This window comes from Alosa sapidissima, chromosome 5 (genome assembly GCF_018492685.1).
Source record: "Alosa sapidissima isolate fAloSap1 chromosome 5, fAloSap1.pri, whole genome shotgun sequence".
NCBI lineage: Eukaryota > Metazoa > Chordata > Actinopteri > Clupeiformes > Clupeidae > Alosa > Alosa sapidissima.
The window spans coordinates 5364229-5387378 of NC_055961.1; the positions used below are offsets into that span (position 1 = coordinate 5364229).

The 23150-nt window shown below is 48.3% G+C and overlaps 1 long non-coding RNA gene across 1 annotated transcript; it reads left to right on the forward strand.

Annotated features, from left to right (window-relative positions):
• The first annotated feature begins 2863 nt into the window (after nt 1-2863).
• Nucleotides 2864-9501, forward strand: LOC121708404. The gene is made up of 3 exons (XR_006031639.1): nt 2864-2961; nt 4654-4659; nt 9490-9501. It is a non-coding gene; the product is annotated as an uncharacterized LOC121708404 (long non-coding RNA).
• The last annotated feature ends 13649 nt before the right edge of the window (nt 9502-23150 follow it).

Here is a 23150-nt window from a genome sequence, read left to right on the forward strand (position 1 = left end):
TTCCGCGATATCTCCCGTGAGTCACGTCAGCCAGACTGTAGCCTGTCTGTCCGGGATGAGCTGCCCTCTGTTGTAGCTCCTCCCGGCTAGCCTCTGAAGATCACGTTTAGGTAGAAAGCCAGACCAAGTCAGACTCAGCCGAAGTCGAACAAGTCCATTGCACTAGCCTCAAAACGCAGCCAGCGCACATTATGGAAGCGTCATCGGAGACCCTGAAATGACTGTTTGCACAGCAAATTGAGTAAAGTAAGTGGAGGTAACTCCTGTTCCTCACTGATCGTGGTTCCTGATGTCTGTTCAAAGGATATTTTCCCAAGTATTAATAGCTCAGGCTACTTCGGCCAATCGGTTAGAGTTTGCTAAGCAATAAGTTCACGTGTTGATTTAGACCTAGGCTACAATAAAACCAATCTCTAAAATAGGCACTGCTAGTACTGCAAGTTTTTTATTCTAACTTAAAATAGCTTTATTGATTATTATTTTTTCTAGATCTACATTTACGTTTTAAAATGAATTATATGGTGCAGCCTCTGAAAAATTATTCTTGCGAGTAGGCCTAGCATATTTTAACGTGCGGTTTTTGATTGTCATTACGCGATCACGTTCATTTTGAGAGCACTGATATACAGTAGCCTAGCCCATAGTGTTTACATGTAGGCTACAGGTCATTTGCGTTCCACCTGTCATATGCGCAACTCACTTGTAGCCTACTGGGTTGATGCCACCGAAAAATCTCACAGGCACACCGTAGACCAGCGGTCCCCAACCACCGGGCCGCAGGACATTCCTAACCGGGCCGTAGCCTACTAAACTAAATTTAATTCGCAATAATGTCACGTTTTTACATGGCATAGGCCTACAGTATATGCAGTTGTTTGATTGCACGCATGTTTGCATTTTGCAAGGTCTATTTTCTTACGTCTGTCTGTCCCGCCTTCAACACTTTTACATATTGCCTTCAGCGCTGCGCAGCCTCAGGTCAGCTCACTTCACTTGATCAGTTCTTGGCGAACGGTAGTGTCACACGAAGTTAGCTAAACTGCTAGAATGAGCAACAAAAAACAAGCATCTTTAGCAGGCCACTGGCCAGAGTGTTTGAGTTGCGAGAGCAGAAAAAAAGTCACCGTTAGCTGCACATTTTAGTGATGAGGACTGAGTGTCAAAACTCGCTTACCTGTGTGACATATTCGGGTTGCTTAATAACCTCAACCTGTCACTCCAGGGGAGAATGACGACTGTCTTTAAACTGGCAGATAAAGTCGCTGCATTTAAAGCCAAACTTGATTTGTAGGGACGACGAGTGGACCGGGGTGTATTTGATATGTTCCAAAAAGTAGTGGGAGTTTTGGGAGAGACTGAGGCAGGGCCCTTTCTCTCGCAGCTGGTGCGCGATCACCTTGTTGCGCTCTCAAATGAGTTTGAGCGTTACTTCCCATCCTCCAAAGATCCACGGCAAACCAATGAGTGGGTCCGCAACCCATTTGTGAATATCCCGAATAGTCCTAACTTGTCAGCGCAGGAGGAAGAGCAGTTGATCGAAATTGCAAATGACGGTGGTCTTAAGAGTATGTATAAGGAAACCTCTCTGGCGGGTTTTTGGATCAAAACCAAAGCAGAATATCCCGAGATAGCCGTAAAAGCGCTGAAAACGTTTCCCACCACGTATGTATGCGAGGCCGGGTTTTCGGCAATGACTGCAACTAGACAAATTGCGCAATCGACTGGACATTTCAAACACACTGAGGGTGTCACTGTCTTCCATCACCCCCAGATGGAAGCTTCTTGTTGCAGGGAAACAAGCAGGGCTCCCACTGATTATATTCGTAATGCACGTTTAGTTCCCATGTTTTGTTCCCATATTTTGTTAAGCATGTTCACACTTATAGATGTAGCTTCAAGTTGTTCAATATTCATAGTTCATATTGTTCAATTTTCACTTCTTCAAGTTCACGTTTTTCACAAGAGATCGTTACCTTCACTGTTCATACATAACTGGAGTTAGTTCTTTTCAAGTAATGCATGCACAACACATATGGAACATGGAACCCCCAAACCCCACCCCACCCCCCCCCCCCCCCGGTCCGTGAAAACAAAATAGGAATCAAACCGGTCCATGGTACATAAAAGGTTGGGGACCCCTGCCGTAGACTGAGACTGAGTACAGTTGAGACATGTGTACAGTTGAGACACCTTAAATATCTTGCTTGCACAGCAAGCCCAACTTGTGATTTTTGCTATGCATGCGTATTAGTGCCCTCTTTGATCATGGAAAATTTGAACGACACAAGTATCTCCCATCCAAGGATATCGGCAAATGTTTTTTTTTTCCAAAGTAAGAATTTCACTTCACCATGCACCTTCGACAATGAATAGCTCATTACACTTATGTTACTGTTAAACGTAACTGGTATCATTACAAACATTATTCTGTGTCCTAAAAACTGGCATATTTTATTGCATTGTGTCATGTAAGGTCGTTGCAAAATCTAGAGAAATGTGTGAGGTGGTCAGCGGGGGACAATTGAGACACACATTGGATCGATAATTTCTGGCTACGCCCTTAAAGTAGCCTATTTATTTGTTTATTTTAATTAGCCTAGTCGCCTGCTGTAGTTTTAATGGTCACCTTGCTATTTTAAAGTTGTATCAGGTAGCTTAGTTGACTTTACATTCTCCTATGTGGGCCTAACACTTCAGCCATTTGGAACAGAAGAACACACCAGAATAGGCCTGTTTAGTAGTAGGCCTAAGCAGGATTTGATGGCCGCATTCCTACACTTATAAAATGCAATTCAATGCGGAAGTAATCTAAGTATTCAGTATTATATATATATATATATATATATATATATATATACTCAGATTAAGTAACGTAACGGAATACGTTACAGATTACATTTTTGGGCATGTATTCTGTATTCTGTAACGGAATACGTTTTGAAAGTAACCCTCCCAACACTGGTGGTAGCCTTATTTACATTGCTGCTCTGGTCGCATCTTCCCGCGGGCTACAAACACTGGTGCTGCCCTGCTCGCTGCCTGCCAACGGCCTACTACACAGCACAGCACCTTCCAGCAGTCTACTCAAGCATCACCACTCTTCACCACACACCAACTCCTTTTGCTCCGAATGTCTCGCTCTCGTTGCAATGAACTGAATGGTGTTTTTCAGCCGGTTGGACTAATTTAATGTAACCAGGGCTAGGCCCCAGTACACAAGATCTACACACTTATGCTAAGCAGAAGTACACTAACCACTGGTAACTGCTACCTAGTACTTCTGAGGCTATCCAAGTAAATGGATGCAAACAAGGCTGTTACGATCAATAAATATTTTATTTATGTCTGCGTGTCTTGGTGACTTAGGTTTGTATCAGAAGCAAGGGTACAAAGCATGGATGACATAACACAAAAGAAACAAACAACATAAGGAAACACATGAGACAAGGTGCCAATCCCAGGAAAGCTATCAAAACACTGCTAGAGTACCTCTGGCAAACACTGACTCAACCATACGTGAGCACACAGTACACTTGCACACCAATGTAACACAGCAAATGTCTCACGGACAGGATAAATCACACAGAGAACAAGCTTATATGAGTAAATAAGTTCGAGGCTACACTCAGTTCACACTGCAAACTAAGGGCGGAATACTACCAGTAGGTTACTCACACAACATGTCACTGACAGATGGCGCTAACAACCATTCCTAGGATCAACACTCACACAATAGTGGTGGCTGTAAACACAACTAGCTAGTTAACCCAAAACAACATATACAGGGGAAAACAGTAGTCAAGCTAACACGTGGTCAACTGCTGCTGTGATCTTGGCCTTGCCTGCCATACAAGAGGGAGACCCAGGAGAGAACAGGGATGGAGGAGAGAACCTGTTGTGGAAAAAAAATCACTAACTTTTAACTCTAACTTAGCACTCTGAACAAAAACCAGCGGAGAACGGTCTGAGATGAGAAGTGGCCGCTTGTGGCCTTTTATTCACAAGTCCTGCTGGGTACAGCTCTGAAAAAAAAAATGCACAGAGACTAAGTGTCGCCAGGCAGGAGTTGTGAATGATGGATGTCCTCTGCAGCAGAGACTCCATGACCCAGGCCTTGGGGAGAAGGTGCGCACGTTCTGAGGATTTTCCTCTTGGGGAAAGTTTTTGTATGTTATCAAAACACCTCCTTTTTTCGTATGGCCAACCCTGGCCGGGTGTCTGCCCCCTATGTAAATGGCAGACCCCCTTGTAGCCAATCAGTATACACTCAATAAATTATATTGGTGGATGAGCTCACCAAGCTGCCACAAAAATTATTAAATAATCCCCAGTAGGCCTGTGTCACGTTCGCGCACATGCATGACATCCTCCCCCAGCTTCTGCCTGGCCACCTGGCTGCACATGAACTCTTCATGAACTTTACTACATATATCTCTCGGCTGCTGCCTGGCAACACATGACATCTTCAAAAAAAAATCTGCCACAAACCACGTCAGCTTTCGTGTGCACCCTAGTAGCCACAGGAGAACACTCGTCCGCTGGACATAAGACAGACTCGGTAGAGCCGCGGTGCTTAGTAGAAAGGAAGGCACTTAAGACTGGCCTGCTGAAGCCATACACTTGGAAACGAGTTACTGTTAGAGCAATGCCCAGCGTGTAGTTCTGGCACAACCTCTCCACAAAAGATGCAATAGACAAATGGTCCTTTCCTACCAGCGACGGCAACATGCGTTCCAAACAATTTGCTAGAGCATCCCTTAATGTGTCCAGGAGGAAGTTACGTAGCCATTACTTCACACCGCACCCACAGGTGTATGTAATCACTGAGCACAGGTGTATGTAATCACTGAGCACAGGTGATGTGCACACTGAATTGCGCTGCCTGACTACATTAACATGGATTTTTTTATTGTTTTATTTATTTTATTTTTTTTTATGTTTTGCTTTTTGTTATTTGTTCATTGTTTGTTATATGTCAAGGGTGCGATGGTGATCGCGCTGCTCTGTCTGGCATCTTTTGTCTTGTGTGTCATGTAGTTGCCACGGCGCCGCGAATGGCTGTCTGTGTCTTTGTGCTTTTTGTTTTGTTTCTGTTTGTTTGTAAACTCATTTTATATATTTGTATTGTATATGTCATGCACATTGAGACCAAAGCAAATTCCTTGTAGATGAAAACCTACTTGGCAATAAATGATGTGACGGTGACCCTCAGGGATTTTTTTCCATAGACTGTAGAACGCTGAAATATAGATTGTTCGCGTAGAATTCTAGAAGGATTCTCTTTTGTGCCTTTTCTGCCTTTGTCAACTTCACACTGGCTCTTATCCCGCACTGTCCTCTACTTAGATTCAGTATAAAGCACGCAGTATCAGAGCATGACAGTGAGACCAGGTCAGGGCCATTTTACAAAGACTTGCGTGGAATTCCTACTAAAACATTGTGTACGCGAAAACCTGGTACGTAGGGCATGCAGAAAAAAATCAGATAAACTGCAGCAATCCTTGCAACTTTTCTTTGTACATCCCAATTAACGTGTAATTAAGCGCACATGCACGAGCACGACACTCCACCCTGTCTCCACCCACAATTACACCAATTTTAATATGCTAATTAATAGGTCTAGGCCTAAGTGACTGCTCTTGTTCGTCGGAAAATGGCAGCAACAACAACAAAAAAAAAATTCTCAGAATGCGAAGTCGAGGGGCTACTTTCAGAGGTGGAGGCCAGGAACATTTTATTTGGCACCCTGTCCTCCGGGATAATCACGAAACGTAAAAAACTCAAGTGGGACAATGTGGAACAGGCTGTAAATGCAGTGGGTTCCGAGAACCGCACTGTGAGTGCATTATAAAAAAAAATGGTTGGACATCAAAGTGGAGGTCAAACGCTGAGCTGCTGACCATCGGCGGAGTGTGGGCATGATGGGCAGCGGAACGGAATTGCCTGAAGTCACGCCATTTGAGTCGCAGTGGTGGTGGGCGACAGTCCTCTCCGGTGTAATGTCGGCAGGTGAGGGAAACACCGATGTCACTCAGGAGCACAATGAAGGAAAATTGTTTTCTATTCATTCCTTGAACTTTTCTATAATTTACTAGCCCATTGTCTCCTATATAGCTGGCCAAAAGCACAACGGATGGTTTTTATATCTTCAGACAATTAGGCCAATGTCCCCCTCAGGAAATAGTTAGCAGAGCATGTGAGAAGTGTAGACTATTACCGTATTTTCCGGACTATAAGTCACACTTTTTTTTCATAGTTTGGCTGGTCCTGCGACTTATATTCTGGTGCGACTGATATATCAAAATATATATAATTTAACATTTTGTGAAAAGTTAATTCCTGCTGAATGACGAATTCATGAACGAAAAATGAACGAAGGTAACATTATCGTCTACAGCCGCGAGAGGGCGCTCTAGGCTTGTGACTGGCTGGCTTGTTATGTTACAGTAATTTAGCCTATTCAGTTTCCCAGGCACCCAGGCAGTTTGCTAATCGCTAGCATCTAGCTAACAAATTACACAGTAAATAACTTGCCTATCCAGATTAAATGTCTGTTCTTGGTCTTGTGTGAAATGAATTTCGAAATAAATGCGAAATGCGACTCCGGTGGACTTACACATGTTTTTTTCCTCTTCATGACACATTTTTTGACTGATGCGACTTATACTCCAGAGCGACTTACAGTCCGGAAAATATGGTACAAATGTTTAGGTAGGGGGGGGGGGGGGGGTCATAAGCCATGTCCTAAGTGCCTATCACAGTGGTGGTTAAACAATTTACTAAGCCCTGCCCCCCATTGTTACCGTGAGAAACTCGGACAAACAAACCAGACTTTGATTAGAAATACATATGGAAAATGGCAGCTGACGGTATATCAAAGTAGGCTTTGAAGACGTCTTTGGCGATAAAGGATCAAAAGGGACTTAATCATGCTATGGATGGGTATATTCAAAACTTTAAAATACATACAGCAGGTGACGAGCTTAAAGTGGAGGACACAAATCACAGTGCTGGCATTGATGTTCATGCCAGCTAGAAAAAGATTACTAGCTAGAATAAGAGTTACTGTGCCCATGTTGTTGACATTACCTCCAGCTGTTGCAAACGCGAGAGACGTCCTGTAGGCTACTGTTGATGAAATACCGGTATACCCCCGTTTTCTAGTCTCTCGGGGCTATCGGTATTACACGTCCACCATTTACATCGTTTGACCATGGTTATCCGTTGCGATTTTTGAGGAAAAAAACCTCCATAAATCCACCATTAATTTGTCATGAGCGGAGCAGACTGCCGCTGGTTAAGGCGGACAGCAGGTTAACGTTAGCATGGTAGCCGCAGCTTTTGGTACAGAGAGACCATGGCGCTGACAGTTGACATCAGTGACCATGGCGACCATTTTGTGCACACTTTTATATTCTCAGCTAATTGCACAGGATGATGATAGGTTATTCCCATAAGCCCAGAGTGGCAATAACATTTCAATAATTGAAATTGATTTATTAATTGATTGTTTGATTGATTTGACATTTTTGGGGGGTTTTCGTGTGTAGTGCGATGGGTCGAAGAACAATTCCTAATGTAATTTCAATGCATCGTCTGTAAGTGTCGCCAAATGACAAAAACAATACGTACGCCGCACATATAGTTGGCGTGGAGAAACCTGGGAGGAACGCACATTCTCATGCTCATTTAGTCTTGATACAGTACATCCGACCATGAGCGTGAAAGATTGCGTACGCAACATTTTTGTGCGTATGCAAGCTTTGTACATGAGGCCCCAGGGCTCCATAACACCAACAGGTTACTGAGCCAGACTCTTCATCTAAGGATCACGATCCCAGACCTGATCAAGTGAGTAACAAAAGAAAAAAAAGTAAGGTGGATCACATTTGAGTGTGATGCATTTGTGTGACATCCATGTCTGTGGTCATGCCTTTCTAAAGTTTCAGTATAGCCTACTGTCATGTATTGCACACTAATAAAATGTTCTAAAACTATTTAAGTAGACAACTGGAACAGCACACTGCATTGTACGAAATCAAAAGTATGCTTTTATTAACACAGCCACTTATCTAGCCAACAACACAATACCAATAGGGCGCCCCTGAGGTTGATACTCATATTTATACTTCTGTGAACAAACCAATCAGAGCACGCACAACTACAAAACTAACACCTTTACTTATTTCTGTGTTCAGAACACCACACCTACAACTATTGATGTTAATTCATTAAGAGTTTCCCCAACTGCATTATAAACACTTATCCTTTGCAGATAAGAAGTATTGTTTTTTGATTGGCTGGTAAGGTGACTATTAATACTACCGCCCTGTCTCACTCCTGCCTTTCCTATCCAAAGGCATTGAACGAGCAGTCTCCAAACAGGTCTCTGACTTCCTTTCACAGAACAACCTTCTGGATCCAAATCAGTCTGGGTTCAAAAGCGGCCACTCTACCGAAACGGCTCTGCTGTCTGTAACAGAAGCCTTAAAAGAAGCCGGGGCGACTGCTCGGTCATCAGTACTCATTCTGCTTGACTTATCGGCTGCCTTTGACACGGTTAATCACCGCATCCTTCTCTCTATACTCGCTAACATGGGAATCTCCGGTTCTGCTCTCTCCTGGTTTGAATCCTACCTCACAGGACGCTCGTTTAACGTATCATGGCTTGGTCAGCTATCTGCACCTCACCATCTCACCACAGGGGTCCCCCAGGGCTCAGTGCTGGGCCCCCTTCTTTTTGCTATCTACACCACCTCCTTGGGACAGATTATCCGTTCGCATGGCTTCTCATACCACTGCTATGCAGACGACACACAGCTCTATCTGTCCTTTCCACCTGATGACCCCTTGGTTTCAGCACGGATCTTGGATTGCCTCTCAGACATAGCTACATGGATGAAGGCACACCACCTCCAGCTGAACCTCTCAAAGACTGAACTGCTGGTCCTCCCAGCTAAACCTACCATACACCATGACATCAACATCAAATTTGACTCCCTGTCTGTTTCACCTACCAGGACTACAAGAAATCTAGGAGTTGTTCTCGACAAAATTGTCAGATTTTATTACAATTTACAGGCCTCCAAAACATTCAGCAAAAGTTTTTCTTGAAGAGCTAGGTGAACTGCTATCAGTCGTTTGCATAGAGTTTGATTGTCTTATTATATCAGGGGATCTAAACTTGCATGTGGATAATCCTGAAAACAATTACGCCAAGGAATTCATTGCACTAATCGATACTTTCTCCCTAACACAGCATGTACAGGGGCCAACACACTCTCTCGGCCATACCCTCGACCTTGTTATCACAAAGGGTCTCGATGTCTCTACAGCTGTTAAAGACCTGGCCTTATCTGATCATTTCTGCGTGTTCTTTGATGTGTCTATGTCCCCACACACTCAAAACACAGCTATGATTGTAAAAAGGAGAATCATAAATGATCAGACAAGTGCTCTCTTTGAGCAAGCACTTTCACTAAAGTCAAGTCAACTGTCAGACTCTGTAGAAGACTTATTTGATCACTTTAATGCAAAAATGGCAAACATTATGGATGACATTGCTCCATTACAATTCAAGAAAGTGTGGTGATATTATCTAGACACATTTAATAATGACACAGTTAATAATAATGCTTGTGTGTGTACTGGTCTATTAAGGAGACCTTCCATTTAATATGCAAACATTTACTGGCAGTCTGTGCAGCTGTTATGCAAACAATGTACTGGAACATGTAGTCTGCCTGTTATGCAAACATTTACTGGAAGTCATGAGACTGGAACGGTCAAAAGGCTAAGAGTGGCTGGTATGCAAAACATTTACTGGAAGTCAAAGAGTGGAAATAGAAGGGGCTAGCAGAAAAGGACAAGCAGGGACTTCCAGAGAGAGGAAGTGAAACCAGATGTTGAAGTGACACATAGAACCAAATCAAAACGTACCCTGCCTGGCAACAGATTACACATAGAACCTGGACACATGTATTCTGCCTAGCAACACACATTTTTTAATGTCTATATGAGGAGGAGTTTCCACCAATATCTCAAGTCCCAAAACGCTCTGATTGGCTAAAAGGGGCCTGGTGACGTTCCTGGGGATAGGAACGCCTCTCAGGCCCCTGAGAGTATAAAGGAGAGAGCTCAGGCACATTCAGATCAGATCTCATCGGGGTAGCAGCTGCCACTCACCACTCTATTGCCTGACGGTCCAGTCCTGACGCTGTTAGGATTGTATTATCACTGCAATACGGTGAATAAAGGATCAACAGTCTTCAGCTTCTCTCGTCTTGGTGTTCTCCTTCGGGTCTTTGACATCAGAGTGCTAGTTGGATTGGAGGTTTTTGGAAGTGGATGATTTCCACGACAGATCTGGAGGTTCCTACCGAGATTTGAAAGGATTCAACAAGGGAAGCAGTTCCGCCCCGGGTGAAGCAGACTTCTCCAGTGCAGTTCTCCGGGCCCAAAAAAGGTAAGCACTTTGCTTATTATTAGGGAGAACTGTACTGTGGGAGTCGGTGGGTAGGCCGGGAAGGTTTGCTAACCTGAATCCTCAAAAGAATAGTGGAGACACCAGACAGAGATTGGGTTGTACTGTTGATCTTAAAAAGCATTTTGTAATTTTGTGAACCGGTTAAAATAGTTTTCAAGGAGAAAACTGAGTTAAATGGCCATGTAATAATTTCCAAGGAGGAAATCTAGTTTTCAAGGAGAAAACTAAAATAGTATTTTAATTTCCAAGGAGGAAATCTAGTTTTCAAGGAGAAAACTAAAATAGTGTTTTGTGTAAAGGGAGCACGGGCTGCCCTAAAATATATGTGTGTTTAAGAGAAAAGGAACGGGTTAATAGGTAAAAACTGCAATATTAGCTGTAAGTTGAATGTGTGAAACTGTCCTGAGCAAAGGGTAATGAACAAAATACATTTTATTATAATCTACTGTTGTTTCTGTAAAAACTGAGTGTGCGCCGTTGTGTTTTCTTTTTGACCGCCTGGGCATGGGCCCACAATAGATGCAAGACAAGCGCACATACAAATTTGAGGTAGAAGAGTTCGGCGAGGGAAGGAGGATCGCCACACTAACAGACGGACGTCAAACTCACATGATAGAAGTTGCGGCTGCAATATTCATAAGACAGTTGCACAACAACCATAGCTTGGACATAAGGAGATTGTTACAGTTGTTGGAGGTTTTTGCAGATGCCCCCCCCGAGCCCCCTGTTAGAGTAACAATATTGCCCAAGCTTAGGATTGTGAGAGACCATAGGCCAGAGACCCTAGGAAAAGTCCTCTACCGCTTTGAAATTTCTGATGATTCAGGTGAGGAAGAACCAGACACAGACTCCCTAGGAGAGTTCACTCCAAACAGTAGTGTGAGAGAGGAAGAGGCAGACAGTGATCCAGGGGAAGTAAGTGCCCCACCAGAGACAGGATACAGCAGCCTAGGGTCAGAGGAAGAGGGACACCAGGAGTCAGGTCAAGGGGGTTTAGTGAGAGCTCCAACTCCCTATCCAGGCAACACCGTGTCCCATCAGCTGATTCGCAGCCCATTCCGTGTAGTTAACAGCCCAGCCACCCCCCGATACAGTTCACCGCCCTCTACAAGTTATAGCCCGACCAACCCCCGGTCTAACTCAAGCTACAGTCCAACTGTGCCTCAGCAGGAAGAGGTCCACGGCCCGACTGAGCCCCAGCCAGTGCAGGATATAGAACAGGCACTGAAAGAGATAGTTGGCCGAGATAGAGGAAGGCTGGCCGATTTTATGAGAGAGTCTTTATCAGTATCAGTGTTCTGGAACAAGGAAGGAAGCACTAGGGATAAATATTCAGTTCATGTTGACCACCGTGACAAATACGGAGGAACCCACTCAAGACTAGGCACCAGCGTAGCACCATTGGCACTGCAGACAGTAATAGAGCAGGTGGGAAAGTTTGTGGGGGTGAACACAAGGCCAGTGGTTGACCAGCTCTTTGCCCCACCTGAGGGAAGGAAGCGCAAGTTGGAGAGGGATTCCCCAGCTGCAAGAAGGAGAAGGACAAGTAGAGATTATAGATAAGAAGGGGAGGCATTGCTGCAGGGCCTCCATAACGACTGCTTGAACTGAATAAAACCCCACAGTAACGGCTTAGAAAAAACTTGTAATCCGCTAACTTTGCTTAAATTGAAAGTGTTGTACCTGCTTCAATAAAATAAAGAGAAAATAAAGTCAATAAATGTACTTTGTAAAAGCAAAATAAAAGGTGAAAAGATAATTTTGAGTGAAAAAGTATTATTGAAAAGAAAAGATAAGGACTCAAAGCCCCCACTGATACAATAACGTTGGTAAAATAGGAAGGATAGTTATAATATTGAGATAAAAGCAGGGACTAGAGAAAAAAGCAGAGTAGCACCCATAAATAGCGAATGAACTTAGAAAGTAAGTGGCATATCACTTTCATTCGGCTACAGGATAATAAGTGGTGCATATTTACAAGAAACCGAGAGGGTCTCGTGAACGGAGCATATCGGTGCCACAGTTACACAGAGCTACTAGAAAAAATAGAATATCTGATAGGGAGAGCTTACCCGTTAGAGTTAGGGACACCTATGGACACAAGGAGCGACGATAGCGATACATCGGATTAGCAAAGCATAGAAGCCTATTAAGCAGGTCCAGGAGAAACGTTGAAAGTATATGGAACAGGGACAGCAGAGCGTGCTCTGGGCCATAGATATCGTTGAATACGACGAACACGACTGGGAGACAAGCGTCAGAGACGGAGAGGGCCGAGAATACGTAGGATACGTGGGAGAGGCCCCCTTTGAGTGCGAATTCCCGTATAGGTGCAAGTATCGAGACGACATAGACCTAAAAGCAACGCTTGCTTTGTTGAGTAAACTAACCCCTAATAGCCTACCAGTGAGGATACAGGAGGAACCACAGCCCCAAGCAGCCGGAAGTAAAGGAGAGGCTACATCGGGTGACCTGAAGATAAAAGAGAAGTGGACAATAAGAATCTCCGAGCACGGGAGTGACGGGTGGAGCGTAAGCGCAGTGAACGATAGAGGAGAAGCATTTGAAGAAAGGAGAGGCCAACTGAATACTGTCTTCAAGGAGTGGGGCGACGTGCAGAACTCTGTACTGTACTTGGTGAGCGACCTACGACTGGACTGGGAGGAAAAAGACCAGAACAGATACAGAAGGGAGAGAAAAAGACAATACGAAAAGGATTATCGCCTGTTCTGCACTGACCGGGAGGACATAAACGAACTAGACTACGGCAAAAATCCCCATTCCACCGAAGACAACGACCTCTAAGAAAAATGGCAACCAGAGCAATGACACCTCTGGAGGAAGTGGTAAGGGAGAATGCCATCGCTGAAAAGGACGTAAAAACCATCAACCACAAGTGGTTCCTAAGATACAAAGGAGACCACACAGCATGGCCAAAAGAAGGGTCACTCAACCCGACAATAATCGCCCAAATGAGGAAAAAAATCATGAACCACAAGGGTTATGACAAAGGCCCACGGAGGCAGGAAAAGAGAGAGAAGGAATTGAAAACTCTGGAGGCCTTCGCTAAGATATCGGAGAGAAAGAGAAGGCAAAGGGCGGACCAGAATGACACGCCGCCTGAAACGCCCACCACAGAGAAGTGCCCCCAATCACAGCCCACAGAGAAAGAGCTGGACGCCCCAACCCAAGCAGCAGAGCCAGGAGCTCCACCCATGGAGGAGCTGCGTCCTCCCCCATACAGGGAGAAGGACAAGCTGTACCCGGAGGTGCCGCGAGAGGAGGACAACGTGCGGGAAATAATCCGGCGCCTGGAAGAGAGGGACCCACGGACCCGGGCAATACAAGCACCGGGATATGGGTCACAGGCCCCAACGGTGCACCTGGCAGTACAGGCCCCACTAGTGGTGAAGGGGATCACACTGGAAGGGACCTGCGCGGAGGTGCTGAAAGAAGTAAAGAGAATAAGGTGGGAACAGGCCAACCCCCAGCCGAGACCATCAACCTCCCAACCGGCGTCCGCACAGTCATCGCCACCATCATCCCCCACCAGAGAAACGCTCCCAGAACACCTTCTGGAAAGGACAGAACCAGGTGAAGAAAAAGAGTGGGATGAGGAAGGGAAAACTGCAAGGGAGTTGGAAGAACAGGTGGTGAGTGACTACCACACAAGCCTAAGAGGCCACCGGGAAACAGACGGATCTCCAGTGACCAGCCCCCAAGAACTCTGTCGGGAGAGCCAGAGGAGGCGTGCAGGTGATCCAGAAGCTGGAGGAAGCGAGCCCCTACGCCCTCCAGGCCAAAGGAAGGAAGAAGCCCCTGAGGAAGGAGAAGAGGAGCAGGGACAATGGTATGAGAGGCTGTGGGACCACCTGGAGGCAGTCATGAGAAAGTGGGTAGAGGCCACAGGGGAGGAAGAAAGAGAAGCCCAAGATAGAGAGGCCATGAAAACCCTGGCCTGGGTGAGGTCACAGATGGACCGGGAACCGGTGAAGAAGGGGTGTAGAAAGTCATGGCGGAAGCTCGAGGAATACACCCAGATGTGCTGGAGGAAAGTGGAAGAAGCCATTAGGCAAGCGGAAGAGAGACGCCGAAACAGAAGAAGAGAGGAACAGAGGGTTGAAGAACGGTATGAGGGAAAAATGGAGAGAATGGAAAAGGGTCTGAAGGAGTTGAAAACCGCTAAAAAGATCGGATCACAGGAGATAGAACTGGCCGAAGGGATTATAGAGGAGTTAACAAAGATGGAGAAGTGGGAAGACAAGGGGACAGGCCCAGGAAGCACGCCAGAACATGCCAGGTATAAAAAGGATTACAGGAACTGCGGCGAAAGCCTGAAAAGAGAAATGACGGAAGTCCTGAAAAGAATGGAGGAGATGGGAGCACGAGAGAAAGAAGAAGGAAGGCTCAGAGAGGAAGAGATGAAGAAGAAGAGGAGGGCCCGCCGACTGACCTTCGAACTGACCTGCAGTCCAACCACGATAGCGGAAGAAGAGGAGGAAGGTACGGACGAAGCAGACAGCCAAGCTGGCTCAGGAGAGGACTATGAGTCAGCGGAGGAAGAGGAGGTAGGACTGGAAGTCGTGGAACAGTTCCTCACAGAGCAAACTCAGAGAGAACTGCCACAGGGTCAAAGGGGAGAGGACCCCTCACTGTGTCTCGGCTGCGGAAGGACGTTCAAAGGAGACAAGGGTGTGAGGGCCCACCAGCGACAAACAGAGACATGTAGAGGGCGGGCCGGAATACTCCCAGTGATGATCCCACCCAGTGTGCTCGCCACAGGACTGTTTGGAATCAGCAGGATGAAAAAAGGAGTGGAGAAAGGCCTGGACGAGATCAGAAAAGGAGTGCGAAAGGGGCTCGACGAGATTGAAGGGGGAGTCAAGAAAGGCCTAAAGGAAAACAAGAAGGAGCTGGAAAAACTGGAAAAGGAGGGAAAGAAAGAAAGAGAGAGGGCACGGAAAGGAAAAGAAAGAATGGAAGCCATCCCAGAAGAATTGGATGAGGAAGAGACGGTTGTGATGGCACCATTAATAACAAAGAACCAAACGGCCCACTACCAGCCATGGACCCACTCAGATGTGAATGGCCTCATTTCACGGCTCCCTGTCCTGCATGAGGGAGCGGGTAGATGGATAAGTCGGCTAGAATCAGAAACTCAAGGCCGAAACCTGGCCGTAGGAGATATAAAATATCTGCTCGGCCTGATATTGGGAAAGGCTGACACAGAGGCGGTACTAGAGAGAGAAAACCTAGGGCGGTTGATGAATCCCAGCAGAGACGCCCTGTGTTTCGATAGCGTCCGGAACGACGTGTGGAAGGCCCTAAGGGCAGCTTACCCCAACCACTACAGCCCCTCAGCCGTCTGGATAGAGAAACTCAAAGACAGCGATAACCCCGCAGCCTTCGTGGAAAGGGCAGCGCAGGAATGGACGATAAGGATGGAACAAAGACCAGAAGATTCCGGTCCTCTCACCATGCAGTTCAGAAGAGCGGTTATGGACGCGCTACCAAGAGAAGTCAGGACGCAGTTGGAAAGCGACTGGCGTCTGGCAGCCATGCCAAAGGAAGAATTCAGACTGGCAGTGGTACACCATGTAACTCTGTACAGACAAGGGAAAGACAAGGAGGAGCAGCAGGAGAAGGAAGCAATAAGGAAGCTGACCCATGTGCAGCTCCAGGAGGCAAAGGGGGCAAAGAAGGCAGTTACCCAAGCTCCGGTAATGCCCGCTACAGCCCCTACCACACAGCCACAACCACCGGTAGTACAGCAACCTATGGTGCAACAACCAGTAATGATGCAGCCACAACCCATGCAGCCCATGATGCAAACATGGCAACAAGCGCCATATGGACCCCCACAACAACAGCAACAGAGACAACAATGGTACCAGCCAAGAGGCAGAGGAGGATTCCGCCAGGGAAGAGGTGGACAAGGCAGAGGAGGCTATGGAAGGGGACAATACCAAGGCCAGCAGAGCCAAGGAAACAGCATTCAATGTTGGATGTGTGGAGGAACGGGACACATCTCCAGGGATTGCCCGACGAAGACCGGAGGCCAGAACAACCAAGGAGGACAGACGAATCAAGGACAAGTGCAAGGAGGGAATTATGCTCCCCAACAAGGGAGAGCCCCACAGCAAATGCAGGGACCCTCTGGCCCAGTCTCCCCTTACGGGGGAAGCTGGAATTGACGAGGCCCAGAAAACCCAGGGGAGGGTCAGTTCCCCGCCCTGACAAGGGGAGCTGACGCAGAACCAATGCTGCAGGTTCTAATCGAGGGCATGGAAGTCGAATGTTTAGTGGATACAGGGGCAACATATACTTGTCTTCACCCAAAAGATGCCCAACACCTCCCCAGATCTTCAGGAAAGTTTATGAAGACAGTGGGTTTTTCGGGAAAAACGCAGCTAATTCCAATGACGGCCCCAGTATCGATCCAAATAGAAGACAAGGAAATCAGGATACCAGTCTTAATAGCAGAGCACACGCCCGTCAACCTATTGGGAAGGGACGCACTGTGCGACCTAAGACTCCAAATTGAGTGTTCCCCAACAGGAGTACAAATAACAGGGCTGGCAACCCAAATGGCCCTAAGGATAAGTGCCCCAACTCAAACTGAAACTCACCAGGTCTACTGGATTGGACAATTGGAACCAAGCATAGAGCGAGTAGTCTACAACGAGTATGCTTTCCAAATAAACAGCCTTCATGCTCGACTAAGGACGCCAAGATGCCCTTTTCATTGTACGATAAAATTCGACCAAACGCCAAGCAAGGAAAGAGAGGAAAGATGGCATAGGGACGTGAGTAAGTGGGGACGCATCCCACTCGACATGCACGCACTGGTGGTGGCCAAGGAAGGAGTGGCCGCTGAGGTGAAATTTGCGAAAGGATGGGATCTAGGCTTGATCTTCGACATGCCCGGAACAAGGCCGCACATTACTCTAAGAGTGGCCAGAGGCCACAGAGCCAGAGAGATGGGCCCAGTGATGTTCAAGGCCCTGTGCGTCAAGTGGAAGGACACAGGAAATGATCGACTCCAAACGGCTATCAGTAAAGGAGGGGAGCCAATGTTCAGGATAAAATTGGACAACCCAGTCACCGTGTGGGGAGTCCCACAGATAATCGAAATCATGGACACAGAACCGCAGGAGAGAGAGGAGATACCCTATGTTGAAGGATGTCCATATGGGAATCAATTTTGCCTCTACCGCCTGTTCCCAGGAGCGGGGCGCCGCTGCTGGGACAAAACGAGACATGTACCGTTCAGTAAAGAAGACGCGGAATGGAGCATGTACATGCGACATCTGTCATGGTGCCCAAAGAAAAGGGAAGCACAACCAGCAGTATATCTCCCGGAGAAGGTTTATGACATACCCTACGTCAAAGGATGCCCCTACGGCAACCCATACTGCATGTATGGCCTGCTGGGAGGAGCAGGATATCGATGCTGGGATAAGGAGAACCATGTGCCCATCGACAAGTCCGACCTAGAATGGGAGGAATATAAGAAGTACTACCTAGACGGCGAGGCGGACAAGAAGACAGGGAGGCCGGGACCGACCCCCTGGAAAATGATGATGCTGCAAGAGGCGACAGAGACAGACGCCGAACGAGCAGAGAGAATATTGAGAAAAGTGCCGCCTGCGGTATGGTCACAAGGAGATGGGGACATAGGGCTGGTCAAGTCAGCAAGCCCTGTGGAGTTCAGGCTGAAACCAGGAGCGACGCTGCCTTTCCAGTCACAGTACCCCATTTCAGCAGAGGCAGCTGAAGGGATAAGAGGGACAATTGAAGACCTCCTGGGAGCAGGAGTCTTAGAGGAAGTCCCAAGTGCAAGGTGCAACACACCCATATTTCCCGTGCTAAAGGCGGATGGAGTGCGATGGAGAATGGTCCAGGACCTCAGGCCCGTCAACGAGCGCATTGAGGACTATCCGGCGGACGTCCCACATGCTAACGTATTAATGACCAACATCCCGGCAAGTGCAACAACGTTCTCCGCCATTGATCTGGTTCAAGCATTTTTCACAATACGAGTGGCCCCCGCAAGTAGGGAATTTTTCGCATTTAAGTATCAGGGCAAGACGTTCCAGTACACAAGGCTCCCACAAGGGTTCAAGCACTCACCGCACATCTTCAACCAAGCCCTCAAGGAGGACTTAAAGCACATCACATGCCAAAGCACGATTCTGCAGTATGTTGACGACGTCTTGGTATGCTCACCGGACCAGGAAACGTGTGAAAGGGATACAGTCCACGTACTGACCGTCCTGGCCGAAGGGGGGTACAAAGCATCAAGGAAAAAGCTACAATTTGCACAGCCCCAGGTGATCTACTTAGGTCGCCGGATCTCACATGGGCACAAGGGCATCGCCCCGGAACACATTGAGGCAATTGCCAAGGCACCGAAGCCAAACACGGTGAAGCAAATGATGTCGTTCATTGGACTCATAGGTTTCAGCAGCGACTGGGTGGAGTGCTATGAACAAAAAATAGCCCCACTACGAGCCATGATCGTGCAGGCTGGAACCAGCCACCTGAGGAATCGTCTCACATGGACAATGGACGGAAACGAGGCGTTTGAACGCATCAAAGGAGAGTTACAGCAAGCACCGGCACTTGCACTGCCGGATTACGGAAGACCCTTCTATCTGTACGTGTCGGTCAGGAAGGAAACAGGAAAAGACGCATACATGACCGCAATCATGGCACAAACACAGTGCCATGGACGCGGCAAACAAGCAATTGCCTACTACAGCTCAAAGCTGGATGCGGTGGCCCAGGGCTACCCACCATGCTTCCAGGGTCTTGAAGCTGTATATTCGGCTTACGTCAAAGCCTCTAACATCACCATGGGATGGCCAGTGGTGATACACACCAGTCACGCAATAGCACAGTTAGTGGAACAAGGGAAATTCTGTGTGACGCCTCAGAGGCAATTGAGGTATTACAACCTGTCACTCTGCCCAGATGTCACCATAAAGGCATGTGACACAGCAGGAAACCCGGCGGATCTCATCCCACTTGAATATGAGGGCGAGCCACATGACTGCGTGGCTGATTCAATCGCCTTCTCAAAACTGAGGGAAGACCTGCAGAGCGAGCCATTAGGACAGGGAATCACCTACTTTGTGGACGGCTCTAGCCATAACTATGACAACAGGACACATGCAGGATTCAGCGTAGTGCAGATGACAGGTCCAGAAACATTTGCGACAATTATGAGTGAGCCATGCACACAACCATGTTCAGCGCAACTAGCTGAATTGAAGGCGCTGACAGCAGCGTGCTCTCTGGCGGAGGGACAGGATGCAACCGTACACACGGACAGCGCCTATGCCCACAACGTCTGCCATGTGCACGGCGCTCAATGGAAACAGAGAGGGTTCAAGAAATCGGATGGGAGCCCCATCCAGCATCTGGAGCAGATTCAGTTGTTGTTAGCAGCGATGATGCGTCCAAAGACGCTGGCAATATGCAAATGCAAAGCACATTGTAAGGGACAGGACTACATTACTTTAGGGAATGCACAGGCAGATGAGGCAGCAAAGGAAGCGGCGTTGGAGGCTAGAAGGTCAAATGCCGCCCCTAAATCTCCACAGGATAACGAACCACATAAAATACTGCTCAACAGGACGGGGCACAGCGTGCCCTGCCCCACAAAATGCCCCTACCCTTACAACACATGTATGTGGTGCTCCCAATGGTGCGATGACGACCATAAGCACCAGGTAGATCCCGTCTGTTGCGCGCTATGCCAGAGGGCCAGTTGCCCCGAGTGCGGGGACAAGCCGTGTGAAGCCAGGTACTCGCCAGGCGTAATTGATCGCTTCTTCACGGCAACCGACACAGTAATACAAGCCCCAGTGGTTCGAACCTTGCCTGACGGACGAACGCTTAGAATTGTGGATCCCATGCTCACGCTTAGCGCTATCAAAGACGCACAGAGTGAGGCACCGCGTGCCGAAACACTGCTGTGGGAAGAAAGGGGTGCGTCGAAAGGCAGGAATGGGGTGTGGAGGAGTCATGATGGAAGGGTGGTGGCCCCAAGTAGGCTCCTTGATCTCCTCATTCATGATGCGCATGATGTGGATCATTGCGCAAGGGGGGAGGTCAAGCGGCAGATACTTGACAAGGGGTTCTGGGCCCCATACCTTCAAGATCGCATCAATTACGTGCTAAGAAATTGCCACACCTGTGCCACGCACAATTACAGAAACAACATAACAATAGGCATAGGACCACGGCCCCTGGGACACGTGCCACTCCCAGAGGGACCGTTCAAACACCTGGTAATGGACTACATCGACATGGGTCGAACGGTAAACGCGTACAAACACGTGCTGGTGATAATATGCCGCTACTCACGATGGGTAGAAGCCTGTCCAAGCCGAGGGCAGGATGAGAAAACGGTGATTCGATTCCTAGCAAGGGAAGTGATACCCAGGTTTGGGATCCCAGAAATAATCAGTAGCGACAACGGCCGAGCGTTTACGGCCAACACGTGGAAAAAGATTGCGCAGGCGCTGTGCATCAAGACTCGGTTTGGTTGTGTTTACCACCCGCAGTCTCAGGGGATGGTTGAAAGGGCAAACGGCACGCTGAAAAATAAGATAGCGAAGATCGTCCAAAGCGCACATGACGATCCAAATCTGCCAAACTTAAATTGGGTTGACGCGCTGCCAATCGCGCTGATGAAAATGCGTTGCGAAAAAAATCGAACCACGCATCTGACCCCGCACGAAATGGTGACGGGGCGGGCAATGCCCACACCACGGTTCAGAGGGGATCAGAGGCCTCCGCTGGAAATTCTAGAACAGGAAGTAAGCAGTTACATTAAACAGCTTTCTCAAGTTCACAGGGCAGTTTTCAACGAGCAGAAGAGAAGAGAAAGAGCTCGGGAGCGGAGGACTGAGCCCGGACCGATCCAAGTGGGAGACTGGGTGTACCTGAGAGTGTTTAAGAGATCGTGTCTCGACCCCAGGGCAGAAGGGCCCTACCGAGTGACCCAGGCTACCCCCCGGGCGGTAAGAGTGCAAGGATCAGATTTGTGGTATCACCTTAACTCTTGTTACAGGGCGGTGCCACCAGAAGAAGCGAGAGGTCCAGAGGAGGTGGAAGACGATGACGGGGACCAGGGCCCGCCAGGACCCCCACCAGGCTCCCCCGGGGAGGATGATGGTGGTGGGGAACAAAGGGGAGGACCAGGTGCGCGTAGGAGTACGAGGCGGAGGATACTGCCGGCTCCTGCTGATGACCCTGGGCGGAATGTACCTAGGGTGCCTGCTGTTTTCCCTCCCCTATCTATGCCTACAGGTGCTGGCGATGCTGGAGCCGAGCCAGGCTCGAGGATGGGAAGGCGACATCCACCTGAAGTGGGAGCCACTCCCGAATCCCAAGTATCCAGACCTGCCACCACCTCAACCAGCGGTGATCCACCAGCTGACCCCACAGCCCACTCTCGGGCCACGACCACACCCGGCCTCGCGGGGAGTGACGCCGAAGAAACGCCGAGGAGGCCAGAGGAAGAAGGGGCGCCGCCACCGCCACCACCACACCAGCAAGGGAACGACACCATCGACTTTGGGGACTTCTACGCCGACTGGGATTACCCGTACCCAGCCAACGCCCCCGCTGACGACCAGACTGGAGCACAGCCATCCGCCGCAGAGATTGCCGAGGCCCTCGACGCGCTCAGGCTACCCGCTGTCCTTACGCCTCCTCCCCGGACACCTCCTCGACAGGGCTCGCAACTTCCTGCGGAGCCTGGGGAAAGGCCGACGGACTCAGGGCACACCACGGGTGGCCCCCACTTCGGGGATAGCCACCCAGGGACCAGCCGGGAGACAAGACGAGTACTCCGAGGGATCGGCCTGGACGACTCCCCCGATGCCCACTGGACTGGGGGCTTCGAGGAGGCCATCGATTGGCCTCTCCAGAGATTCCCAGAGGACGACGAGAGCGACGGAGGGGGTACGGACTGCCGCCCCCAATAACGCTCTGCAATGGGACGGAGAGGAGCTGCTCAACGACAGTGCCCTAAACATGGACAATATTCTGTACGTAGGGGGATCAGGAGATGAGATGCCCACCCTAGAGTTAGAAGCATCGGGAAGTAACGAATACATCCCGGTGCTGGACCGTGCAACGACTCCGGTGCTGGACAGTGCAACGACTCAAAGCAAGAATGAGAGCAAAAATGTAAATAGTACAAGCACGCTTCTAGAAAACCCGTCAAGCAAGAATGAGAGCAAAAATGTAAATAGTACAGGCACGCTTCCAGAAAACCCGTCAAAGAACCAGACTGATGGGATTCAGGCCAAAAGAAGAAGGAAGAGATCAATAAGCGCTCTGGAGGCGTGGGAGGACAATTCATGGATGCAATGGGCCAAATACACAGCAAAGACAGTGAGGCCAGAAGGAGGGTGTTATGTGTGCTCAGCAGTGAGACCCAAGCTGGCCATACTACCAGCGCCAGGAACTGGAGAAGAGGATGCGGAATATCGAGCATCGGGAAGGCAGTACAAGGAAGATAAGCTGTCTCCCTTTGCATGTCTTGAGCAATTAGGAAGTGAGAAGTCACGTAAGTGGGGGACTGGTATAGGCCCCTCATCTGCAGAACAAAGAAAAGAAGGAAAGAGACCGCACAAGACCCAAG